The 27,810-nt window shown below is 37.9% G+C and overlaps 1 pseudogene across 1 annotated transcript in view; it reads right to left on the reverse strand.

The window, feature by feature from the left end:
* Window positions 1-3,159: 3,159 nt before the first annotated feature.
* LOC143534900 (11-beta-hydroxysteroid dehydrogenase B-like) overlaps window positions 3,160-27,810 on the reverse strand; it is a 63,896-nt pseudogene continuing 39,245 nt past the window's right edge. Inside the window, exons 3-7 of the transcript XR_013135624.1 lie at window positions 13,918-14,105; window positions 8,750-8,835; window positions 5,653-5,798; window positions 3,919-4,079; window positions 3,160-3,388 (exon numbers count right to left, since the gene is read on the reverse strand). The product of XR_013135624.1 is annotated as an 11-beta-hydroxysteroid dehydrogenase B-like (transcript). The remainder of the gene's footprint in view (window positions 3,389-3,918; window positions 4,080-5,652; window positions 5,799-8,749; window positions 8,836-13,917; window positions 14,106-27,810) is intronic.

Consider the following 27,810-nt stretch of genomic DNA (forward strand, 5'->3'; position numbering starts at 1 on the left):
CCCGTTTATACCAAACGACATCCGAAAAATCCGATAATTTTTCCAAGTGGTCTCAATATCAGTACATATCCCCTGCAAAATCTCCAGAATCTAACTCTTTGGTCAAAATGCGTTTTTGCGCGTTTTTTTCGGCTATTAAAACTCGGTTAAAACACAATTGCACAAATAATACCTAGACATCTCCAAATGTTCTAAAACTTTACCAGTGATTATAATATATCATTTATGGGTTCCAAACCAAATTTCATAATTTTTCATGAAGTTTACCTATTTTTGCCGAATAAACGCCAATAAACGGTAATAAATTCGCTAAATATTCTCCGTTTATCAAAAAATTACCAAATTTGAACAGGGACTCATTTAAATGATCCCTAATGTCCCTGAAAATTTTCACAAGCTAACAACAAGAAAATCACAGCCTAATACTAAACAGCCCCTAAACGAGTGTTACATGTTTACCTTGTCGGTTTTCGATGAGTTTTGCTAGCTTAAACGACTTTCCGGGTCTCGGGTTGCAAACTCAGTGTATCTACATATCATATAACATCAAACAAAGCATAAATCATCCATGTAACAGCCTTGATAATTAGGGTTTCGGTTTTAGGTTCAAACCGAACTTTCAAACCCGGAAAAACGTTGTATTCATGTTCTAATCCGCGTTTTTGACCAAAAAAGTATATGTACCTGGTTTGTAAAGATGTTTAACATCAAAACATAATTTTACTTGATTTTTATGATTTTTGAATGGTTAAACATGTTTAAAACTAAACAAGACTTAATTTTTCATGCTTAAACTTTGTTAATCAAGCATGAAATGGATGAACATTTGAAGATTACCTTTAGGGTTTTGGCTGGATAATGAAGAACTCAGCTGTGATTTCTTATCTAGGTTGAAGTTAGTGTGAAAATATCAAGTAACAAGCTTGTATAACAAGCCTTATACAAGGGGTCCCACCCCATTTTTTGTGGTCGGCCCATAAAGGGGCCCATTGGGCCTCCTTTTGGCCCATTAATGCCTCGGTTTCCGGTGCCATGTGTAAATATCGGTCCAAAATTTAATTCGGATTTGGTTTTTCTCAAGAAAACTAGTTCGAGTGCGAAAAACAGCGCGGGAGAAACGAGTGTTTTTTCAGCATATTTTTGTAAATAAGAAAAAACGTACTGACTCGTTGTAAAAATCCACAATATTTTCACGAATTTCTTAGAACATGTCATATAAGTGTTTTATAAATCTTTTTCGGTTTAACGGATGCTAAAATGCTCGTTTTGATGTTAACGATTGCGTTTAAAACTCATAGCGTATCAATAAACGAAACCTTTTTCGTTTAAATGTTTTAAACGTATTGGGGCCTAAATATCAATATGTTAGCCTCTATAATATATATATAACTCGTATATGACCCCTCAGTATATATACGGGCCATAATCAGAATCAGTCGGTTACTCGTTTAAGCACTACGAATTAACCGATTTATCGTTTACTCGCTACGTATTAAATAAGGTATACCTCTTTTTGTCACGAATGTCACACTAACTTAACAAATGAGAGCTGATGGCCTATATATAGGCAGTTCCAATTTATAATTTACTGGGATCCGAAAACTATCCATGTGTCGTTACCATGCCGGATTCTGTCTAGACTTAAGTTATTCATCTATAATGTATTTCATCCTTAACGTATTGTATAAAGTATTTGTTTAAATTATCGTCTCGTGTTAACGTGGTGATGTATCGATGTTAGCGGCTAGATCTTGGCTCGTAACGTGTTTCAACATGAAGTGAAAAGTGTTAATGAAGAAGAGACGCACTTCTTTATTTTATACAAGTGTAAAACTACTGATAAGCTAAAGGTGATGGTTGCAACCTAACAAAAACGATTACAAACTACAGATGAACTTATTACAAACAACTGTCCAAAGAGAATCTTATGCTAACTACTAATCTTTGTTAAACAACTGATGTTTGCTCCATCAGTTGTTTGTCTTCAGTTGTTTGGATCTTCGATAGTTTGTAGAACAATTGTTATGTCTTTAGTCCTTTTATGTCAGCATTGTACCAGGTCAGTTGTTCGGAAGCAGTAGTTGTCTAAACTTCATAAAGGAGAAAAAATTATGTTTGAGCCATTAATTGTTTGGTATTTAGTCATCAGTTCTTTACAAGGTTCAATTATATTTATGGTTACCTTGCTTGAGGATAAGCAAGGTTCAAGTGTGAGAATGTTTGATGGTTTGAATTAATATATGATATTTTTATGTTGAGATAATGGCACGTTCATATTCCTCTTGATGAAATAATGTTATTAAGCAATTGAAACTAGTTTGCAAGAATTACAGAGCAATTGAAACTAGTTTGCAAGAATTATAGATGATATGTCTTGTATGCTGAAAAACTCTTGATTTTATCATTAATTTATGAATGTTGTCATACAACTTTATAAGTTTTAATCTAGATACAGTTAAAAATAACTCTTGCATGCTAAATGAAAATTGTTTAGCAACGTATGCTCATGTTTAGATTTGAAAAGAGTGAACATTTATTACGAATCGACTTTAGAGGTTGTAATATGCTGAAAAAGTTGACCAAAGCAATACACATAACTCAAATCTTAAATAATTTAAACCATCTTAAAAATTTTAACATGATCACGAATTGAAACATGGATGGCCGGCTCTGAAAAGACGAAAAAAAATTTTGGGCCAAAGGCGAACTTTTTTTCAGCCTCAAGTAAAAGAAACTTTTTGTTGGGTTTAAACAATTTAATTATAAATTGGCTTATTTGATTATGATTTTAAGTTGTGTAAAAAACTTTTGTATAAAAATAAGCTTAAAATTGTCTCAAATAAGACTAGAACCCACAACTTTTCGGTTAGATGTCATACCCCTTTACCATTAGACCAAGCTAGTGGTTATGTAATTGTGTTGATACATTGATTATACACATGTTTTTGATAAAAATACATATATTTTTAAAAAAATAATAATTTCGGGCCTAGCGAAATGTCGGGCCTGTGGCCGTCGACTACCCTGCCATGCCTCAAAGACGGCCCTGCATGGATGTACATAGAAACTACTTCCACTGTTCATTCAACAAGTTGAATTCAAGTTGACGAGGTGTACTGGACATTCTGTTGGCCCCTGATGAGTGGTGTGGATTGTAATTCAAAAATAGGTTTTCTTGGTACCAATGAAAGAAGTTGTCCTCTTACCTTGGAATGATAAAAACAAATTGAAGGTCCATGTCAATATCTCCGGTGCAAACACCCTGTAAAGAAGAAACACATCGTACCTCCTCGGGAACTTCACGTGTGTGAGTCTCCTCGCACAGCTGCAGACACAATCAACTTTGCAAATTCCTCAGCTGAACCACCGAAGCTTCATTTTTGGATCACTTGAAAACCAACACAATGTAAGGTATCTATCCAAGGTTAGGTAACGAGTCAAGAAAAGGTAATTTCGTACAGGGATAAAATAAGCATCTTTTTGTCACTATTTGTGGATAATTTATGTGTTATATGATTTAAGAAAACCTACATTTTCTGGGAGTTTCGACCTATATTTTTTTCTGTATTTATTTTTTATCCAACTCAATTGAAATAGAACATAACCTGTTTCAAGAGGTGGTATATGAACCATTTCGAAAGGTGCTAAAATTAGTTGGTCATATAACATAACAGTATAATTACGTGTATTGAATATGGTTTCACAAATTATGTGATTCTATATTTTTTGAGAGGTTTTATGAATAAAAGTGCACCTAACATGTTTTCATTTTAGCTATCCTGTAAATTTACTATGAACGATTAAAGTAGCCTAATAGTAAATTACTAAAAAGTAAAAGGGACATCTTTACTTCCTAGATTCATGAAACACAAGATTATTAGCATTTTGGTAATTAAAATAGGGCTATCTTGACAAAACTTACTTCTCTTTCTTCCTTCCATTGCATTTCTACACCTTCTTCTAGCATGAATTTCCCACAGGTCAACTCCGCACCAATCCAACCGTGTGTAGCAATAGTGATACCGACGTCACCTTCCAATTCTAACCTCAATGTTTCGTAGAAGTTCACTAGAGCGTGCCTAGTCAAACCAACATTAGGATGAAAAAGAAAATATTCAATATATGCTATTAAGGAAGAAACAAGAAAGATAAATAAACAAATAAATAAAAAAGTTGTTTTGATGTGGTTGCACTAGCGCTCCTCCATTGGAGGTAGTTCTTACATTCACCGTCTTTCTTGCATGAAGATTTAACATTCACCAAAGTACCATGGGCCTAGCCGGCACCCTACACAAGTGCTTAATCCAAAAGCATGAGCTAAGCCTTGAACACAACCAAAAGTGAAGGTCGGCTACTGAAGAAACACGGATCTACTCCCCACTAATGGGTCCTAGATCCAATGAGTCTACAAAGGTAGGATACGGTTATTAGCCGATACGATATGAATACAATTCCCAAAGTCCGAGTGACGTGAATCCTGCAGAACAGAACACCGTGAGCTCGTTACGGGGAAGGACAAGGTGGGGGGAATTCCCGTAACCACCCTCCGGCGTGAGAATAAGTACCGTTCTGACAAAGAAGATAAAGTACTTAAGTTAAATTGAGAAAGGCACAGTGGGAGTGAATGAATACCTCATGATGATTGAGAGGGTATTTATAGCCGAAGAGTAGGGGAAGATGATTGGGGTCAGCTTGTCCCTTTGGAAGATGCTCTTCTAACCGCCTGGACACGTGTCCTCATATTACTGGTCTAGCTCGTACGTTGCATGTGCATGTATAAACAACCTGGACACATGTCTCCTTATGAGTAGGGCGATGAATAACCCTGGCCATGTGCACGGTTATAACGACCTGGACAGGTGTCCTTTCACAATTGGCTGATACATCCCATACTACTTAAGAGAGCATCTTGGTAAATCTTCTAGAGTGTTATCACACACTAACAGCTGACCCGGAGCATTACCTCGTAGCTGTTTACGTGGACAGGCTTTCCATCCTGCGGACAACTTTTGAGGGTGCCAGGATGCTTCCGCATGCCTTGTGAGGGTGTTTCTTCCGCCCATGGTTATGCGGATGACTTGGGGTGTCCCGCGGGTGCCCTTATGAGGGATTTCTGGTTAACCCGCGGGTGTCACTTAAGGGTATTTGGGTCTTTTTGGTACCCTACCTCTATAGCTACTTTGGTGAAGACTAAACTTCCTTGTCTATTTGATACGCTAAACATTACTATTTGCATAATTTTCCCTAGATTTAGGTTATGATTCATTTTTAACGTGTAAAATGCGTAAATAAATATATGCCTTGAAAGGTGAGGTCAGGTTGGTCAAAAATCGTATTTTTAATGCATAAAACATCACAAATTCAGATTTAGTGTTACATTTGAAAAAAGAAAAAAAAACATCAACATGATCATTCTTTCATATAGTTAAAAGAGTTGAATTGTACAAAGTAATGGCCGGAGAATGAAAATGATTTTTGTAATCATACTTTCACACCCTAAGACCTACTTTATTAGAATCCAAATTTTTTAACAAAAAATAGTCTTGTGTCCTATGGTCAATTTAAAAACCACATCTTTTGACTTGTTAAACCTATAACTCTGTTTTAACCTTACCAAACCTTCCAATATGACACATATCGTGTTATGTGGACTCAAAGGTACTCACTGAATATAAGCTCATCTTATGGAGAGGTAACCAGTTCTCAACTGCAGCATTAACTACAATTCGACCGCAAGCTTGTCTTAGATAAGGAAGAGCCGCATAAGTAGGATACATGTTTCCCTAAAAATTAATATCCTGAAATTTAACAAAAAGCGTTGGATGAAACTCTTCAACTAAAAACTTCTTCTATTTGTTAGGATCGTGCTATTGGCACACCCCCCCCCCCACATCTATTTAGACACCCCCAATATGTTCCACATTGCCCAATATGAAGCATAAATGGCCTCAAATCAGACACAAAAGTGTTTTATGTCATACATGATTGTACATACACGGAATCATATGCAAAGTGAATGGGTCACACAAGTCTAATCTCTCACAATATGCCTCCATATTGGTCAATATGGTGCATATCAGGCTTACCATGTTTCCTCTATGAAGACAAAAGCATATCTACCTCCTATCAACTTATAATCGAGTATACGGGTCTCCAAAACATGAATCTTCTTCCTACCTACTCAAAATCAATATGCTTCATAGTGGTCAATATGGTGCATATCAGTCTGACAAAAGCATATTCACTCCTACAAACTTATAATCACGAGTATACGGGTCTCCTAAACATGAATCTTCCTACCTACTTAAAATCACATGCATACCACAAGTCAAGTCTGTCTTTTCTGTCTATATGCTCAATATTGCCCAATATGGAGCATATTAGGTAATTATATATCACCATAACACCTTCCATCACCTTCGACTCTTGTGAGAAACATAACATTCATTCTCTTTCACATGTAATAACACTCATTGTCAAAATTGTCACAATGTCGTGGTGGGACGGGAACTATTTTTTCGGCGAAAATTTTAATGATCAGTCAGACATTCCTAATTCCTACGAGAAACCGTTGCAGCCAGCCCTAAAACGAGGAGGAGGTCGTCACTGGTTTTCGTTCACAAGACAAGAGACCCGTGTTGCCAGGCAAAATATTTATTTCTTAATTTACAATTGGTTTTATCTTTTATGCTCACCCTTTAACCACAAACATGTGTCAGGAGCTTCTCCATCACGGTGAATCTTCGTACGGACAACATGATTACACGAGCTATAGATACGGGGGTGAACCTTCGTATGCACAACACGATTGTTCAAGAAACGAATACGGTTGGTGAACTTTCATACGGACAACAAAACTACGGGGATTACGGCTACGGTAGTGAACCCTCGTACGTACAGAAAAACCATTCGGACAAGGCATATGCAGACGAACAAATCAAGAAGGAGTTACGTGGATGATGAGGAAGACCCTTACTCGATAGTTTCGTTCGAAACTGACCAGGTATGAGAACTACTCAGTTACGTCCATTTCAATAAATCTAAGTCTAAAAGTGTCTTTTTCTTAGGAATTTAACTCCCTTGAAGATAAAGGATTAGGTAAATAATAGGGGAACCGATAATGGCTACGTCATTGTCACTAAAAGATCGAAGAAAAAAGGAGAAAATGGCGCGAGTGTATGGCTTCAATGCAGTCTTAGCGGCGAGTACAAAAGTAAAGCCACAACGAGAAAAACTTGGCAGCAAAAAAATAGGTTTGCCCCTTCTCACTTAAAGGGTGGTACGACACAAAGCATAAGGTTTGGAGGTTAGACGTGTTGAACGAGGAACATAACCACAGTCCTTCTGAAAATCTAGAGGGTTACGCGTATGCTAGAAGGCTTTCTTCGAATGAATACAAACTGGTAGAGCAGCTGGCAGCACAAAACATCCCAACACGTAACATTTGGAAAACCATAACAAAACAGAACCCCAAGAGCAAGTGCATTCCAAAAGAAGATACACAATGTTATTCAGAAGATGAATGCCGAAAAGAGAGTCGGCGAATCTCCCATGCAGCAACTCGAACACCTGCTTTTTATGAAAAAATACACTTATTACACACGGGAGAAATCCCTCCACAAACGTTGTTGAGGAGGTTTTCTTTGTTCATGAATTATCCTATAAGACGTGGCGTGCATTTCCGCATGTGTTGATGATTGACGCCACCTACAAAACCAACATGTATAAGCTTCCATTTATTCAAGTTGTGGGTATGGGCATCGACAAACCAGTCGTTTGCTATCGCTCATGCATTGTTTCGAATGAAAAGGAAGAAAACTACATATGGGTCTTGGAGATGATCAAGTGGATGTTGGAAGAGTGTATGGAGCCGCGTGTCATTATAACAGACAGGGAGCTAGCACTCATGAACGTGTGTGATAAAGTTTTCCCAAACGCATACAAGTATCTTTGCAGGTTCCACATTGAACAAAACATTTTTAGGAACAGCAAAAAGCGCTTTCCTGAAAAGGAGTGGGTTAAATTTACTCGTTCGTTTGCTAGATTGTGTGAGTCTCCGACGTCGGAGATATACGAGTATAACGTTGACAACCTCACTGAAGAACTCAAGGCAGCTGGTTATGAACGTAAGTTTTTATAAATACACAAACACACACACACACATACATACATACATACATAGCTTAGGATTCGCCACCCGCCCAGGATTCGCCGCCCGCTCAGGATCTACAGCCATAGCTTAGGTTGTTGACTATCTTAAATTTCAAATATCAGTTGTAATTTTGTTATGTATGTACAAACTGATTATATATTTATGCAAATTTTAATTTTTCTAGTCAAATATCAGTTGTAATTAGTTTTCATATCTATCCATATGATACATATTGGTACATATCATTTTATAACCAACTTAATCACACACAAAAAATTCACACTGATATGCACAGTTCATATGGTCCATACTACCCATATGATCCATATTGGTACATATCATCTTATAACCAACTTAATCAGACAAAAAATTCACACTAAGGTTCATATGGTTCATATTGACCATTAAGTTACATATTGGAATAACAACCAGACCAAAACTGACATGGTCAGCTTTTTGTCTGTTAGATGGGCTGATATGGGTCATATTGATCAATATGACCCATATGAGGGGTGTGTAAATAGAAAAGTGGGGTGTGTCAATAGACGGAGCCATTTGTTAAAATCTCACTAAAGCTTTTTTGAGTTTAAACCATACCATCAACATAAGGGAAACCAGTGCATCATTTGCTTCATCAAAATAGAAGGTATGCCCTAAACTTGTTGTGTTTACTAGATGATCCACTGCAAAAGTAAAAAAAAAATAAAATAAAACAAAAGTGATTTGAAAATTTAAAAGTTTTAAACCATGAGTAGTCATAACTCTCCACCCCAGGCATTATGCGCCACGTGGCGCCCAGTCAAAGTTATAGTTTTTTACAAAAACAGAGTGTAGTCATAGCTCTCCACTCCCGGGCGTTATGCGCCACGTGGCGCCCAGTCATCATTAATTGTTTTTGTTTTTTTAAATAATAATTCATTTAAATAATATATATATAATTTAAAAAACTACATTAAAATTAAAAAAAATACATTAAACTGATGTGGAAGTTTTAAAATTCATTCTTATATCAACTTTGGCATATGGCATCTTATTATCGTAAATACATTTTGTTCCAAATTTTTTCTATATATTAAAAACAAGTTGCAAGGACTTCAATGCAAATACTATTAAAAACAAGGTTCAAACTACGTAAATAAATAGTACCATAGGAACTAAACAAACACACTCAACAATTTATAAAACAACAAACCCTATATCTCTTCTTATTGGAGTCTCTCTTCTTCTTCTTACTGCCGCCTCCACAATGCTCCGAAAACCCTAGATCCATCTCTGGTGTATGGTATTTTGCAATTAAGGTTTTGTTCTCTATCTATTTTTAATCTATACTGAAGATCTATAATGAATTTAACGGATATATTTTTTACTTTTGAGCCCATTTTTCTCGTTATACACAAGACGCTCCAAAAAAATACCCCAAAACCCCGGGGGGGGGGGGGGGGGGGTGTTCCCCGGCGTTTTGGGCCAAAACCCGCCCCTAAAACGCCCGAGTACGGATGGTCTTAGAACCACATGGCAAACATCGTATCTCTTTCATTTCTATAAAGTCTTGGATCATTTAAAAACCTAATCACAAAAACTTTTAATCAAAGTTAAAATTTTCACTATATAAGGTTGGTATCACATTCAAAGTTGAAAAATCGTTTATTAGTCTCTTATAGGTTGAGCTTTAGGGGCGTTTAGATATCCTTTTCTCAAAGTTGGTTCGACTATAATATGTTGAGCTTGAAATATCTTTTAGGGTATGTTTTGTTGTATTAGAAGTGATTCTGTGATATGAATAATAATCCTAGTGAATCAAATAATTAATAATAACTAAGCTAAGTTAAGATATTCTTTTGTTAAAGTTGATTCGACTATCATATGCTGAGCTTGAAATATCTTTTAGAGTGTGTTTGATATCGGTATTAAAAGTGATTATTTATACTATATATAAAGCAGAAGTGACAGACAAAATTAAGAATGTAATTGTAAGAGTTATACAACTCATAAAGCAAATGTTACAAACTTCAAGATGGGCAAAAAAGTCATTGTGACATCAAATATTACGTATCTTCATATTAATTTATTTAAATAGTTACAAAAAACCCTTAAATTATAGTACCTTTTGTAAATTTTAAAGATTCTTTTACGTGATTGTTCCCTCATCTTTTACCCTCAATTTGAAAACTTTATTTAAAATTCTTATTCTTTCTGTTTTTCTAATATATTATAGCATAAAAAAACTAACTTACCACTGCAATGTGCATATTGTTTGCAACGTTTCGATGTAGATTTTATTCAATTCCAACTTATATTGATATAATGTACAAGTCTACTGTGTAATAATATACAACTCAATTAAGCATTATTATCATATGGGTGATAATTACAAACTTTAAATTACACCCCTAGAATAATTAGTGAACTGGTTTCCCCCTTTTGAGGCTAAAAAAACTAAAAATTATATATTAAAACATAAATCTAAATCGAAAAATTTACAAATTTTGTCCTTTTGAATTAGTCAAATTATGAAATGGGTCTTTTACCAAAATTAGTTTCATTCCTTATCCTTTATTTGCAACTTTGCCTCGCTTTAATCCTTTACCCTAACGACCATTCAAAAACTCAGTTAAATCTAGCATGTGCGAAACATGTGATGGCTAGAATTGTAATTTTCAACCCTTAATAAAAAAACATATGAATTTAAAAACAAAATAAATTAACAAATTTATAACACACATTGTTATGCATTACATTTATATATTACCTAACCTAACCTAACCTAACCCATCCATTGCATCCACAATTCCTTCTTCTCAGGCGAGCCACCATGACATTCTTCTCCAACGAGCCATAAATCGCAGGATTAAATCGATTGTTGGTGTGAAACCGAAGCCAACCCAGGACTGAACTCGAACCCCTCGTCACTCTTTTTTAAAGCCTTCCTCATCAAATTAATCTCGATACGTCTTCCTTTTAACTTCTTCAATTAGCTATTTGGCCTCCTGGAGAGCAAAGTTTCAAACGTCTCCGCTCCGCCGCCACCGGTGCCTCAGCAGGAGCTGCCATGACGGAGACGCAACAGATATTGGGGAGATTGCAAAATCGATTGACGGTCGAATCATGGTTCGTGTTGGATATTGAATGTCAAACGCGCGATGGAGAAAAGGGTTTTAATATTTGCAAGATACTTATAGTAAATCAAATGTTCGAACAATCTATTTGATCAACGGATTTGATGAATAGGGTTGGATTATGAACTGACTTTGATTGTTGGGAATTGTTCAACAACAGATTGATTTGATTAGGGAATTCTTAAGAGCAAATGGATTAAGGGGTGAAAATTACAATTCCGCCCATCACATGCTAGACTTAACTGAGTTTTTGGAGTTTTTGGATGGACGCTAGGGTAAAGGACTAAAAGCGAGGCAAAGTTGCAAATAAAGGATAAATAGTGAAACTAATTTTGGTAAAGAACCCATTTCATAATTTGACTAATGCTAAATGGCAAAATTTGTAATTTTTTCATCTAAAATCTTATAATCAGGACTGATGTCAAATGAGATATTTCGTGTTTTCACATATTTAGATTTACTAAACATAATTAAAACGTGATAAATCAAAATCACATTCCTTTCTATATGTTTAACATCACGTCTATTATTTGTTATATAATCAACATGTGAAACCTAAACATCACATCTATTATTTGTTATATAATCAACATGTGAAACCTAAACATCACATCTATTATTTGTTATATAATCAACTTATGAAACCTCATTCCACTTTAAAGCATATATCTTTTGAATAAATGAAACGTATGATATTAAAAGGATTTTATTTATTTTTCCACATTTTTTTCCTCATAAATAATTAAAAGGAATTAGAAAAAATCATAATCAATGTATTATAAAGATAATCTAACCGGTCATTTTACTGTTCCATTGGTTGAGTTGATTATGACGAAATCAAAAATCATGAAATCATAAATGTTAAAACAATATATGAGTTCCAGAAATGTATAATCATTTAGAATAAATTTATCATTTAATCGGTTTAACATGGCATCATTTTGTTAATTAAATTCTTTCATTTATTGATTAAAAGAACTAACATATCAGTTTCTTATTTGATAACCGCCATGGAAGCATCACACATCTTCAAAATAACTGCATTTTATTTAGTTTCTGACTCAACACGTCTTTTCAAATTGGCACAAACAATTATATAACACACATATTATAACGATTAAAATGCAGTGTTTTTCTTATCTTATTATGTATAAAAATGTTATCACGCTTCCATAGGAATTGTTCAAATTAGAGTTTTTTTTCGTATACTTTATATTAGTCTCCTCATGGATGGTTCGTTCGAAATTGCCAAACATATAAGCCGACGGATCAAACATATAAGCCGCAGGAGCCTGATTCCTTGCCTCAGACAAACTACCAGCTTCATAATAAACTAGACATCCTCATCGATGTTCCGTTCAAAATTGTCAAACAAAGTAACTTTCTTAAATTAAGGTATTTTTTTTCTAAATTTTTCCTAATCCATTCAATTTATTTCATGTACACAACAACATGCGTTGAATAACTCTCTTACCATTAGATAAATGAGCCAGCTCGATATTTATTTAATCAAGTCAAACTCGAATTTAAGATTCCAATTTTAATTTCGAGCTGACTAGAGTCAGCGGGGTATGAAGTTTGAATCAAACTCTCACTTAGAGCCTTTAAGTGTTGTTACATGCTACATCATGTGAGTACCTAACTAGTGTTTAGATTAGGGATGATGCATCGTGCGAATACCTGACTAGTGTTTAGATTAGAGATGACATTCTCAGTTCCATGCCCAATTATGTGGTTAAAATTACCCATTACAAAGTCCATTACTCGAAATACAATCTAGCTCAAACAACTTCAAATATCATATACTCAACTAAATTTGTTTCATTCCATTTATTGATTTCAATTTCTAACTGCTTCGACGCATCATTTTCAATAATTTTTAAGAATACATATTATATTGATACATAAGTTTTGATGTGGGTAAACATCATCATTTTCAATAATTTTTAAGATTATATTATATTGATACATCAAGTTTTGATGTGGGTAAACAAGTTTGGGTTAGTCGAATGAGTATCACCTAATACCATATAGTTCGCATGTCCGTTGAATTTTTTTACAAATTAATTCCGTGTCCGGATACAAGTCCTATTACCCTGTTGTAAGTGTTTTGAGTTTTGAGTTTTGAGTTTCCAACGGGTTTGGGTTCTTTTGTTAGTGCTAGTTAGAATTGGTTATGCTTTTCAAAGTTGCAAATGTTAGATTTCATATTTGTTCGACAGAGTATGGTAAGTTGGTAACTTAAATGACCAAAAAAGACACTTTTGTAAAGAAAGAAAGTAGAGGGTATGTGAAATGAACATATTCAAAGGCAAATAAGTAACTTTTATTATTTTCCTTGGACGAGGGGGATTTTTGTATTTATGGGAAGTACTCTATACTTAAACCTAATATAGATAACTTATGATAATTATTTGAGTGTGGTAATCGGTTACATTAAATTTATATGCGATCTGCTACATAAAATTGGTTTAGAATATGATCACCCAAACATCATAAACCAATTGCAATCTAAAATCATGATAATTGTATACTAAGTTCCATGATTTTGTTGATGTAAACTGAATATAGTTTTTGCATGTCAATGTATGGGAAACTGAATATAGTTTTTGCATGTCAATGTATGAGAATAATGGAAGATTAAATTACCTCGGCCAAAAACATTGATAGTCTCATTGATGAATCTCTTACAATCTTCAGCTCTGACAACATCCGCAGCCATTATTAACATATCCAATGCACCTAGTAATCTAGCATTCAATCTCGTGCAATCGTTGTTCTCTCCGTGCAACTAATACAAGATTTGCTCTCTTCTTAGCATATTCATATGCGATTTGCTGACAATGTCAAATCGGGTTACTTGCATATAATATGGATATTGATAGATCACATACAAAAAAGAATTTAAAAATATGATTGATAGAACAACAAAATATATAGGAAACTCGCATATTTTCAATCAATTATACATATATATCCATAACATACTAAAGCACCTCCATGGCCATCAAAATTATTCTTTTAGGTTAAAGTGTAAAGGTCGACTTAGAGTCACGTCATTGTCACGTGTTACATATGCAGAACCAACAACCTTTTTTGATGTAGTCGTTTTAACTAGCAATTAAGTTAATGAAGAAAATAAAATTAAAATAAAAATAGAAACTTTGTGATTAGTTGATTGAGGATGAACCCCACTACACCCCTCAGCATGTTAAACCCTTGATGAATTTTTCATTTTAACGCTAATGTAGTGGTGTTGGGGACGTTAAAGGGTGGCATGGCAAGTGATGGGCCCCTTTCAACCCTCACTACACATAGCCTAAGGATATTATATATAAGTATATATCATAGAAGGGATGGCTTTTAAGGAGGGTCGGGTGGTCGCAGACCCTGGCCCAACATTCTCGCTAAGCCCGATTTTTTTAAAACAAGTTATATGTATTTTTATGAAAAAAAATAAAATTTTGATATTTAAACTCAAACCACTAGCTTAGTCTAATAACAAAGAGTGACTCTTAATCAAAAAGTTGTGGTTTCTATACTCACTTATAGATGTTTAAGCCTATTAATATATATATATATATATATATATATATATATATATATATATATATATATCTATATTTATATGTAACATCCTTAATATTTCGATCCAAACTTGACAACTTAGGAAAGTTGAGGGATCAAAAATAATTTCAAAGACAAGTCATGGGAAATTATTAAATAAGAAAATATAAGAAAAATAAGGAAATAAAAATAATTCCTAAGTTAAGTCTTCTAACATGAAGGAAACTCCATCCCACATGGAAAGTGGTAAAGAAATGGAAGCTCTTTATAAGGAAGAGATTTTCCATAGTAATATTCTTTTATGAATATCATGCACCAAGTAGTCCTACGCACCCTCCGCGCACGCGCACGCGCACGCGCTCGGACGAGGACGTTGGGCGCAATGTGGCGCTATGATGGCGCACTTCGCACGCTCACATCGCCGTGAGCCGCTTAAGAGCCGCCTTAGTATTTTTGGACAACGAGATTTAGACCTAGAAATGACAAGCTATCAAAGACGATGGACTAAAAGTGAAAAATATTATCCAGGGATCCATTGAAATACTGTGATGGACTGTGATGGACTGTAATGACTCAGGGACACGTGTCACACTCAGGTGACACGTGGCAGCAGGGCATGCCACGTGGCATTCATGCAGAAATGGCGGCGTCGCGCTACGCGACGCAGTTGAAAGAGGAGCCCATCGCGGTGAAGGCCACGAGCTCATTCCCCACACACCTCACATTTACTCTCTCTCTAGAATTACTCTCTCTACATTGGTTTGCGTGCCACCAATCCGACAATCATCACCTCGTAATCCATACAAATACTCGACGTGTTCCTTGAAGTGCGTGCCACCCAAAGATAACCCTATATTTCGCCTCGAAGTACGTGCATGACCCGGCGACACCTACACATTGCCTCGATTGCGTGTCAAAGAAGGTTGATCAAGAACGCCTCGATAAACGTGCATATAGAGTAGAAGTGTTGCCCGTATAAACTTAGGAATATTTAACTCCGAATACCCGTGCGAGGTAAGGGGTTCTGCCTATGTTATTATTATATTACTATAAATGGCTTAGACTATAGTCGGAGATATAGCCGAACCTTGATTACAATTAAGTATTATATAACTTTTCTTAAGCAAAAGTTATAGTCAAAAATAGTATTTCTTTATGACTAAGAAATATAACACAAGAGGTTATAATTATGAAATTAATGTTTCTTCTTGAAGAAGAAACTCAGTATAGACGTTTCTTCCTGAAAAAGAAACGTTGCATATAAATGGTAAATAAAGAAGGGGACTAAAGGTCCAAATGTTTTATATAAACAAATGATTTTATCAAGGTTAAAGCTATACGAAATAGACTAAAGGTCTAAAGCTAGATCGATGATCTAGTTATTTATAAAAAAATGTTATTCTCGTACTATAGGTCCGAGGTAACAAAACAAGAAACAGAAATCAGAAAACAGGAATCAGTGTCAGAAACTGATTATAGACAGACAAGGTGAATACGCCCCAAACCTTTTATAATGAGTCTGAATGTTTGCATAGGATTTACGAATCCTTAAAAACTTTGTGTACTAACGGACACTCTGATTAAGAGTATACATGTGTCTGGATCCAAACATACATGGTGACTCGGCATTTCCCTGAGGCCATGCATATCATCAACATGCCTCTGAAGGTCTACGGGACTGTTCAGAAAAATGATATTGTGTATGTAATTAATTATACATGGTACTTAGGGTAATTTGATCCCAATGTAGTTGGGTGCCTAATGAGTAGTCACAAAGGTATTATTGTTGGTTTCACAAAGGTATTGAAAAGATATTTTAGAGTCAGCGTTATTCACCAGCTTTGTGCTGACGTATTTTCCCACCCATGTTACAGGAAAACAAGAAAGGTTAGAACAGACAAACGAGAAGGAATAGAAGATTGAAGTTATAGTCATTAAATGCTATCTGATGGCTCAGATATTTTATTTGGAAATATTATAAAAGAGTTATGTTTTCCAAGAAATGTATTTGAAATATCAAACGGGTAATTAAACCCGAGTTTTTAATGAGTTTTCAATATAATAATATTTTACTAAAGACTTCCTCTAAAACAAACCCGCAACTCTGATATATTTACAAAACAGGTACCAACTTGTGGTCACACGTATAGGCCCTAAGTCGGGGTGTGACTGTATTAACTATGAACCATTTTAGATTGACATAATAGTAATTTTGCTATTTCAAGACGTCGTTAAAATTAAATAGGAAGACACCGGTAAAGTAAATGCTCTGGTGGTGGTTTCATTGCTCCGGTAACCATTCTGCTTCCTTAAATTAATTGTGTCAGTTTCATCTTCAATGATTAGGTCACTTACCTCCTGAATCCTGATGATAATCGAAATGAAGCAATTGCCCCATCCGCTCCCAGCCCCCCCCCTCTATAATTGACTTCGTTTTAGGGTTTTTGTTTCGATTCCAAGCTTAATCTTCATCATTCGGATTCAAAGTTAGGGTTTAGCATTCGCAAATTCAGGTATTTGATTCAATTATGTGATTATTGTTGTATCAATTTTGCACTAATATTAGGGTTCACTCATCCAGTTTCATCTATGTGACGTTCATTTCAATTGCCCTTCTGTGGGGTATGGTATTAAACCCGGTTTTACGACCCTAAATTTATTATGTTTGGCTTATTTTATTATATGGACTAATACAATGTTATTGGGCTGAGGGGGTTTTGTGGAGGTAACCCTAACTGGGCTAGGCCCATTAGGGTACCATGATGGTGGCCATGAGGCTCTCTATATAAGGAGGTCTCCACCTCCTTATTAAGGGTCATGCTCAATAAGAGCCACCACCACTTTTTTGTGTCTGTAAACAAGAGATCTTTTAGATTTCTTAGCAGTCACCTCCACATCCCCGAAAAACCATTGCAGGTCTTAAGCAACCGGAGAAGAAGATCAAGACGTGGTTCGTTCATCTCGAAAATCCGTGGAAACATCGTCATGGATCAGGTCAGATTCATTTCATGCTTCGACATTGGCGCCATCCGTGGGACGGCAACGAACTACCCTTCGATCTCCCTCTCGGTTGTCAGATCTCTCCCAGGAAAAACCCAGATCTGGAAGTTTACAGAAAAAGGCTTCAAGGCTTGTTCTATTAAAGCTCAAAAAGATCCATAGATCTAAAGGAGGCTTCCAGATCTGTGCAAAAAGAAACGGCCTGATTCGAATGATCAAGTCTCCGGATCTGTGATGGTTTTAAATCCGCTACGAGCTTCAGATCTATCTAGAGCTGATTTACAGATCTAGATCTAGATTACAGACCTGGATTTTAGGTTTAAAATTGCAGATCTAACTCTTAAATTGCAGATCCAAAAATTACCATACTCCGCCGCCATGCACGCGCGCCCGCGGATTCTCACTCCGCAGCCGTGCATGTGCCGCCGCGGAAACCACCATGTGGGTTTTGCGCAAGAGACCTCCGCCATGCACGCGCACTCGCGAGTCACCACTCCATCGCCGTCCATGCGCGCATCAGGCCTCGCGCCAAACTTAAAGGTTGGGAATCCTCATAATATCCCATATGGCTACGCGCCAAACTTAAAGGTTGGGAATCCTCATAATATCCCATATGGCTACGCGCCAAACTTAAAGGTTGGGAATCCTCATAATATCCCATATGGCTACGCGCCAAACTTAAAGGTTGGGAATCCTCATAATATCCCATATGGCTACACGCCAAACTTAAAGGTTGGGAATCCTCATAATATCCCATATGGCTACGCGCCAAACTTAAAGGTTGGGAATCCTCATAATATCCCATATGGCTACGCGCCAAACTTAAAGGTTGGGAATCCTCATAATATCCCATATGGCTGCGCGCCAAACTTAAAGGCTGGGAATCCTCATAATATCCCATATGGCTACGCGCCAAACTTAAAGGTTGGGAATCCTCGTAATATCCCATATGGCTACGCGCCATACTTAAAGGTTGGGAATCCTCCTAATATCCCATATGGCTACGCGCCATACTTAAAGGTTGGGAATCCTCATAAAACCATCAGGCCAAGCGCCAAACTTAAAGGTTGGGAATCCTCATAAACCCATACGGCTTCGCGCCGAATACAAGACCGAACGCGGCTCCGCTCCGTTCAACATGCACACCACCATGATGCTTGAGCGCAGTCGCATATCACATGCTCATGCACCACATATGCTCACGCATCACATATACTCACGCATATTACATATGCTTACGCATCACATGCTCTCACATCACAGTCTACGCGCACGCGCACGCAACATCTGCGCATGGCGCATGACACAAAGTCTACGCGCACGCGCATGCAACATCTGCGCGTGGCGCGGGACATAGTCTACGCGCACGCGCATGCAACATCTGCGCGTGGCGCGGGACATAGTCTACACGCACGCGCATGCAACATATGCGCTTGGCGCGGGACATAAAGTCTACGCGCACGCGCATGCAACATCTGCGCGTGGCGCATAGCACAAAGCCAGAGCCTATGCGCAAACGACATAACAAATGAGTAGTCTAATCCTAAATCAGGATAAGGACAACCTCATTTAGCAGCAATGAATTAGGGGATTGTCGTGGTATACCACCACTACGTTATCGCAATAGAAGACATCCGAATCTTAGGGCGGGAGCCTAATAGTATCCCATATGGCCACACGCCAGCTTCATTATTATTATAGCTCGTAAGCCGCAACTCGCGCAAGCTTCATTATTCTTACAGCTCGTAAGTCGCCTCACGCGCAAGCTTTATTATTATTATAGCTCATAAGTCGACTCACGCGCAAGCTTCATTATTCTTATAGCTCATAAGTCGCCTCACGCGCAAGCTTCATTATTCTTACAACTCGTAGGTCGCCTCACGCGCAAGCTTTATTATTCTTACAGCTCATAATTCGCCTCGCGCGCAAGCTTCATTATTATTATAGCTCGTAAGTCGCCACGCGCGCAGGCTTTATTTTTCTTACAGCTCATAAGTCGCCTCGCGCAAGCTTCATTATTATTATAGCTCGTAAGCCGCAACTCGCGCAGGCTTTATTATTCTTACAGCTCATAAGTCGCCTCGCGCGCAAGCTTCATTATTATTATAGCTCGTAAGTCGCCACGCGCGCAGGCTTCATTATTATTATAGCTTATAAGTCGCCTCACGCGCAAGCTTCATTATTCTTACAGCTCGTAAGTCGCCTCACGCGCAAGCTTTATTATTCTTACAGCTCATAAGTCGCCTCGCGCGCAAGCTTCATTATTATTATAGCTCGTAAGTCGCCACGCGCGCAGGTTTATTTTTCTTACAGCTCATAAGTCGCCTCGCGCGCAAGCTTCATTATTATTATAGCTCGTAAGCCGCAACTCGCGCAGGCTTTATTATTCTTATAACTCGTAAGTCGCCTCGCGCGCAGTTTTTATTATTCTTATAGCTCGTAAGTCGCCTTACGCGCAGGCTTTATTATTCTCATAGATCCGTAAGTCGTCTCGCGCGCAGGCTCTATTATTCTCATAACTCGTAAGCTGCCTCGCGCGCAAGTTATGTTACATTATTATCGAGATGCGCGCTCCATCTTTTATCAGGCCTCGCGCCACTATGATGCGTGCTATATCTTATTTATGACAGGGCGCCATCATTATCATAGGGACCGCAACATGTCACCATCATGAGGAAAACCTCCCAAAACTCAAAGACAATAAAGACAAGGCCGAAGAAAAGGGAAAAAACCGCCTCATGGCCTAACACACCTCATAAAGTCCAGCGCTCCACCTAGACGCTTGCGCGCCCAGGAGCAATGCTGGACTTGGGGGGCTTGTAGGGGTATGGTATTAAACCCGGTTTTACGACCCTAAATTTATTATGTTTGGCTTATTTTATTATATGGACTAATACAATGTTATTGGGCTGAGGGGGTTTTGTGGAGGTAACCCTAACTGGGCTAGGCCCATTAGGGTACCATGATGGTGGCCATGAGGCTCTCTATATAAGGAGGTCTCCACCTCCTTATTAAGGGTCATGCTCAATAAGAGCCACCACCACTTTTTTGTGTCTGTAAACAAGAGATCTTTTAGATTTCTTAGCAGTCACCTCCACATCCCCGAAAAACCATTGCAGGTCTTAAGCAACCGGAGAAGAAGATCAAGACGTGGTTCGTTCATCTCGAAAATCCGTGGAAACATTGTCATGGATCAGGTCAGATTCATTTCATGCTTCGACACCTTCAACAACTGCAGCAATTTCGATCGAACAACTTAATCGATCATCATTCCGAGGTTTAATATTCACTGATTATCAGGGAATGAGCTTTCTTCAATCTCCGATCCATCAAAACCAAACCAATTTCAACATGAAATACTGTTACATGTTATTGCCTGCAACATGTTCGACGAAATGGAGGTTCATACTAATGTTCTGTTGATAGAATATAAGTCACAGGTATCATGTCTAAGAACAACAATCCCATAATCTTTGCAAGGTGCACCCTCTTTTCTTTGCATAAATTGTTGATTTTATATAACGAGCTGAGTCTGAGCCAAGGTAAGCTTGGCTTGTTGCCTCGTTTAGCTGGATTGTTGGCTGGCTCTCGGCTCATTTAAGGTAAAGCCCAAATTTTAAACGACCCGAACCAGAACTAAGATTAGCTCGTTAGGCTCGTTGGTTCGCTTTTGGCCCGTTTGAGTCAAACCCCAAATTTCAATGTATATAAAGTATAACCCAAAAGTATAAAAAAATTTAATATACAAGAATAACAAGATTAGTAGTTTTACAATTATGCATTATGCGTACATTAAAAATAATCTTTTTTTCTTTTTATACGTGTGTGCGCGCATCAATATGTGTAAAAATATAGAAGTTTTTATTTTTTAAATAAACGAGGTGGCTCAACAAGAGACGAGCTGGCTCGGCTCGGTTTGTAAATGAGCCTGATCCCAACCTGGCTCGGCTCGATTACAACTGTAGGCGGTGGAGGGGGTGTTTTCGGGTATTTTGTTTGATATGAAACCTCCTAAATAAAAAAGTATATTTGATGAGCAATACTACAAAATGGTGTGCAGGTGCCTCTATGATCAATAAAGGAGCTCAAAGTGCACACATGTTGTTGTTGATGATACTGCATCATTGAACGCTGATATAGTTGATGATGTAATGTCCAAAACACATTTTGTTAGTTATAAATAGATAGAGTTAGTAACTTACAATACATAATTGTACAAAACTGATCGTTAATTGTATGCTTGCCACTTATAAACTGACTGTTAGTTGTATGAGAAGCTAATTGTTCGAACTACACAAGGCGAACATGCCTCTCCTAGGCGGTAGGCGCACGGGCGCAATGTTTTAATAACTATGGACTCAGGTAACTGTTTTGATGTATTGTACAATATATTTTTATATGATCGAACAAATTTTTTTTTATGTGGTTGGTTAATGTCTTTTTTTACATATACGTTAACTTTTCGGCAATATTCGCTCTCAGGTATGTTCTAAAGGTAACAATCAGTCGGGGGCTATGATGGCAGCATAACACAATACCAATATTTCGTGGTGAGAATCCCTATCCTCACCCCCACCACCCCATCCCACTATATTATTCATTGCTACATTATGAATAATATTCTATTGATTGAAGTATATTATTATGTGTTTTCTTTATGCAGATTTGTGACTATAGCTCACCTCTATTAATCAATAACAGCATCAAGGTTAGTAATCTGCCATAGTCTTTTCTGTAAAGGTATTCTTTGTCTACTCTAGAGGTGGCAATTTAGTAATCACCATGAATGGGTTGAATAGTCGATTTGGTTATGTTTAATCTGAAGAGGTAGAACCGGTCAGATAGGTTCTACATGCCAAAAGTCACCCAAAGCATACATTTAATAGATACATTATCTTATGTTGCTTTATTCAGAATATTTTATTCTATATGTAATTAGTTTTCATATTCATATTTATTACACTACTTATGTGTGGGTTGATCTGTGTTATGTTAAATTTTTAATGGGTCAAACGAATCGAAAGTATCGTATAGGCCGAAAGTCACCAGAAGTGTATTTTAAAAATATATTGAACATCTTAAATTTCTTTATGCAGAAATTTACACTATTGTTTTGTAATAATATAGTTTTCTAAATCACATATATTGCTCTAACATTTTATAGTCATATATATAGCCCATCATGCATACTAAAGTATTCATTCTCTCACATATAAACCTGCCAGATGGAAGTTGGAATAGAAGACTGCATTCATATTGACTTCGAGGATAACAAAGCAAGTAAGCCAAAAAAGCTATCAAACTTAAAACATTTGCGTTCTTCCTTTTCAAAACACATAAAGAAGCCCGTATAACTAAATTATAATATACACATGTATCATTTGAAAGATGTGATCATTGAGAAGATATATTTTCTTCTTGTTAGAATCAGGTTAAAGAATATGGATCTTGAGATTAAGCGACGGGAATTGTGACACCCGGTAATTTCCCAATCCCTTAAACCAAGTAATCAACCTAATTATTAGGTAATTATGTTATGTGCGCCCTGCGCGAGCGCGCCATGTTAGAACCAGCATGGGCATGTGTTATATGCGTCATGCGCGGATGTTTTGGCTTTATGTTTTTATGTAACTTAACTTTTTGTCATATGGGTGGACGCCCCGCCTGATGCTAAGGCGGGTGCATCCCAAATCATTTATGCGCGTGCGGAAAGGGGGCTAACCTCCCCGCATGGCGGGAACATTGAGAGCTAGTTTGTCTGAAGCTCCAGGATGGAATTGACTTCAACATAACTGATCACTATGTTGAAATACCAAGACCTCATTGAGAATCTACGAATGAAACTCAACATCCCTGACTGCGAGAAGGTTACGCACCTACCCGCAGCAAAGAAACAGCCTACACGCAGAAGGCTATACGTACAAAGCTACACGCACAAAACACTTAAGTCTCTCAAATGTAAGGGGATTTCCCCCGCCCAGAAGGGACCAGTAGCGTGTTTCAGAGATTTTTACCTTTTGACTGCACACTGACAACAGTACTAGGAAAAGTATACTGTAATACGAAAAGTCAGCTGTCAGCCGTACCTACTCCCACCAACCACAGTTCTGCATGTCCTGTCAAAATCAATCAGAATCTTTTCTTAACCACTCCCTAGGATCATCACCCCCATCCCTAAATAAATAATAATAAATCCCATACTTTATCATCATTACACCTAGATATGAAAAGATTACGATCCCCTAAAGCAAGGGATTGTGTTCCCTTGAGTTTGCCTATAAATATGTAACCTAAATTATCACCCAAACACCAAGACTTGCAAATCAGCATCCGTTTCATTTCCGTTCCTGTACTAGACTTTCAATTTCGAGCCTAACACCAAGAAACCAGAATCTCGATTAGTCTCTTAACAAGAACCACAGGTGAGTCTCACAGCCCCCATTTTCACTATTTTTAAAGCTGTTTTCGGGGCGAGGGACACGTGTTTAAATTATGTTTTATCATGGTATATTTACGAGCAATACAAACGGTTATCTATGTTTATCTTGGTTTTCGATATGAGTGCGCAAGATACGAGTAAGTGATCACTTTACCATTGGAACTCTAAGGATAGGGACTGCTGGTTTGATCAACCCACTCGTAGGGGTCGCACCTCTTTGCATGGACGAGTGCCTAGTATGGTCATGGGGCAGTACTATGGGATTGAGCCCGCTCGTAGGGGTCGCACCTCTTTGCATGGACGAGCGCCTTGTTTTTCCGGCACAACGTCCGCGCGTAACCCGCGGGACGGTATTATTAATTCGCTCGTAGTGGCAGCGCCACTTTGCATAGACGAGCACGTTTTTCAGAAATGTTCGCGCGTAACCCGCGGAACGGTTTTATCAGGAATATGTTATTAGAGCTATGTTTCAATACGGATTCACAAAGCATGTGTTTTATGGTTTTATCAGATATATGTCTCAGTACGGTTGTATCAAGATTATGATGCAATAAGATTTATCAAGTTACTAAAACTTGTGAACTCACTCAGTTTATACTGATTCAAATGTTTTACGTGTCTTTCAGGAGACAACTAGATAGCGCATGGAGTCACACATAGAGCACCTCATGCAGAACATCTAAAGTTAGCTTTTTGGAAGATTTTGGTTCTATCCCTTCGACGCGCGCGGTTGTTCCCGCCACGTAAGGGGATATGGCGCGTAAATCTTCAATGATTTTCATACTTGGATGTTTTTATCTGTAATTTTTAAACAATGTAATGTATTTGTACAAAACATTTCATGTGCAATGGAAATTTTACTTTGAATGTTTGCAATGACCCGTGCTTAATTATCAATCCCCACTCGCGCGCGCCCGGCTGTTTCCGCCGTTCAGGGCCGGGTGTGACAGGAATCCACTGGTTCTAGGCCAACACACATGTTGAGACCGAAACCATAGCGGCCTAGCCAAGTTTGAGTTAATGGATGGTGCTTATGTTAGAGGTATTTTATGACATTTGCAACTGTACTATTTTATAACATTTGCAATTGTATTAGGAAATTAGCACGCAAGTTATTAACTCTTTAAAGAAACAATAAATTACTTTTTACTGTTTTTGATCATTATTCAACCCGTCTTGACGTTAAAGTCTAAACAATTTGTTGTAACATTAGTGCAACTGTGTTGTAGGTGAATCTGACCAATCAGGCTGGCTGTTCTTGAGCCCATACAAACTGTCACCAACACATCATAATATCAACACAAATTCAGTGTGAAGTATTATTTGAAGCGGTAATTATAAATGAAGAAGATCAAAGGTACTTCAAGCACCAGAAGATCACTATTAATCAAACGGCTGAAACTTTTTCCTGAGTTTAGGGTTTAGGTCTTGTCTGGTCTACCTGAATATGTTTTGAGCTACATAGGTCAGCAGAGTTGTGTAAAATAACATAATTAAATGAGGTGTATGTTTAATATTCTTGTTTTCAATAATTTTTATGTTATTGAAGTCAGATACATCCGAGCCAGGGGATTGTTTATAGAGTTTATTTAATATTTTTTATTTGTTTGGGTTATTAAGAATGGTATTCATAGCAACATATCAAATTATCAATATAGTCAGCAGGTTTGTTATTTCAGATTCATGAATATGAGTGTAATCGAGTCAAGCTACTTATTTGCCTAAGGCTCTCTCATAATTAACCCTCGTTCATTTCTGAAGAGGTATGTACCCGCCTCAACACCGAGCGAGGCGGGTCAACCCACAAGATATAGACAAGACGCTTGAAATCAAGACTTTATGAAGGCACAAAGCCAAAACCTACGCGCATGGCGCATATCACATATGCTCACGCATATCACATATGCTCATGCATCACATGCTCAGGCATCACATGCTCAGGCACCACAGATGCTCACGCATCACATATGTTCACGCATATCACATATGCTCATGCATCACATGCTCAGGCATCACATGCTCAGGCACCACAGATGCTCAGGCATCACATATGCTCACGCATATCACATATGCGCGTGGCGCATCCGCGCGTGGTGCATATCACATGCTCGTGCATATCACATTTGCGCATGAAACATCTGCGCGTGAGAATAAAGAGAAGACCTCACGCATCCTCAGGATAGGCGCGTATCACACATGCACATAATCAACCTCGTCCTTATCCAAATCAGGATTAGGGCAACCTTGATTGTGCACGTCAGACAACCTTCCAGAAGGTATCTTTTTAAGGAATAATAATATGCTGATGTTGACAGCTGCCAATGAAAGGTGGACAACTCAGCAAAACCCATGTGCTACCACGTGGTTATAACCAACGAAAAAGCACCAGGTGTCCAAAAGGACACGTGGCGCAAAGCAACTGGAAGAGGCCAACGAAGCCCTAATTGGGTCTGAGCCCAATCATGGGAAACCCTAGCACTATAAATATCACATCAACTCCACAAGGAGGGGACAACATAACATACAGTCACATCCAATTACATACATTTACAGAGTATTCAGCTATTAAGCAATACACTCCAAATTCCTTACTCTCACATATTATTATCTTCTCCCACAAATACTTATTCTCACACCGGAGGGTTACCCCAAAGAGGACCCCTCTGTCCCTTTCTGAGGGGTAAGTTTACGGTGCTGTTCATTTTTAGGTAGAAGAACCCAGACCCATCAGATCCAAGAGAAACCATCGGTGAAATAGCATAATCACACCCGAGGAAAGTAGATCGTCTACCAGTGAGTCGATCCACGTTTCTTCATTGGCGCCATCCACTGTTACAACGGCAACAAGATCTCATCAGATCTCTATAAAAAACCAATTTTCACCATGGTTTCTGGCGTTCGTAACGTTGATCAAGTTCTGGAGGATATTGAACGTGAGGATGTTAATGAGGGACAACAGTTTCTGAGGGCGCCGCGTGATTCTACGCGCGCCACCAGTAACCGTCCTTTCATCACAACTCCTCATGGCCAGACTGAAACTCCTCCAGACGATCTTACGTTACAAAATCTTGCCGGCGCGAAACAAAAAGGACCAATGGGTCCAGAAGATGAAACTAATGACCCCAAAGAATGGCTCATAAACGAGCAACGACGTCTAATGGACAAGTACAATGAGATGGTCAAACACAAAAAGACAGCCGACTTAACACAAAGGCTAGCGTTTGACAAGCAAAACGTTCATGAGACAAAAAGGGCGCGCGCGCCGGAAGATGGTCATTCCGTTCACACTGCACACACTGAGTTTAGTGATGAAGAAGTGCACAGCATGAGGAAGACGCGAGATACTCATGCAGGAGGCTCACAGCTCCGCGCGCACGTGAACATGGCGCCTGGAGCCAGAGCCGATCTGGATCTGCACGCGCCATACAGCCCACCAGTAAGAGGGCAAGTGGACGTAACCACACCATACAGGCCAGCCATCTTGGTGAAACATTCAAAGTTCACCGAGCGCATCGCGAAGGCCCCCATTCAGCACA

The sequence above is a fragment of the Bidens hawaiensis genome, unplaced genomic scaffold (genome assembly GCF_021521415.1).
Source record: "Bidens hawaiensis isolate Kalapana, Puna unplaced genomic scaffold, B.hawaiensis_p1.1 tig00010348_1, whole genome shotgun sequence".
Classification (NCBI taxonomy): domain Eukaryota; kingdom Viridiplantae; phylum Streptophyta; class Magnoliopsida; order Asterales; family Asteraceae; genus Bidens; species Bidens hawaiensis.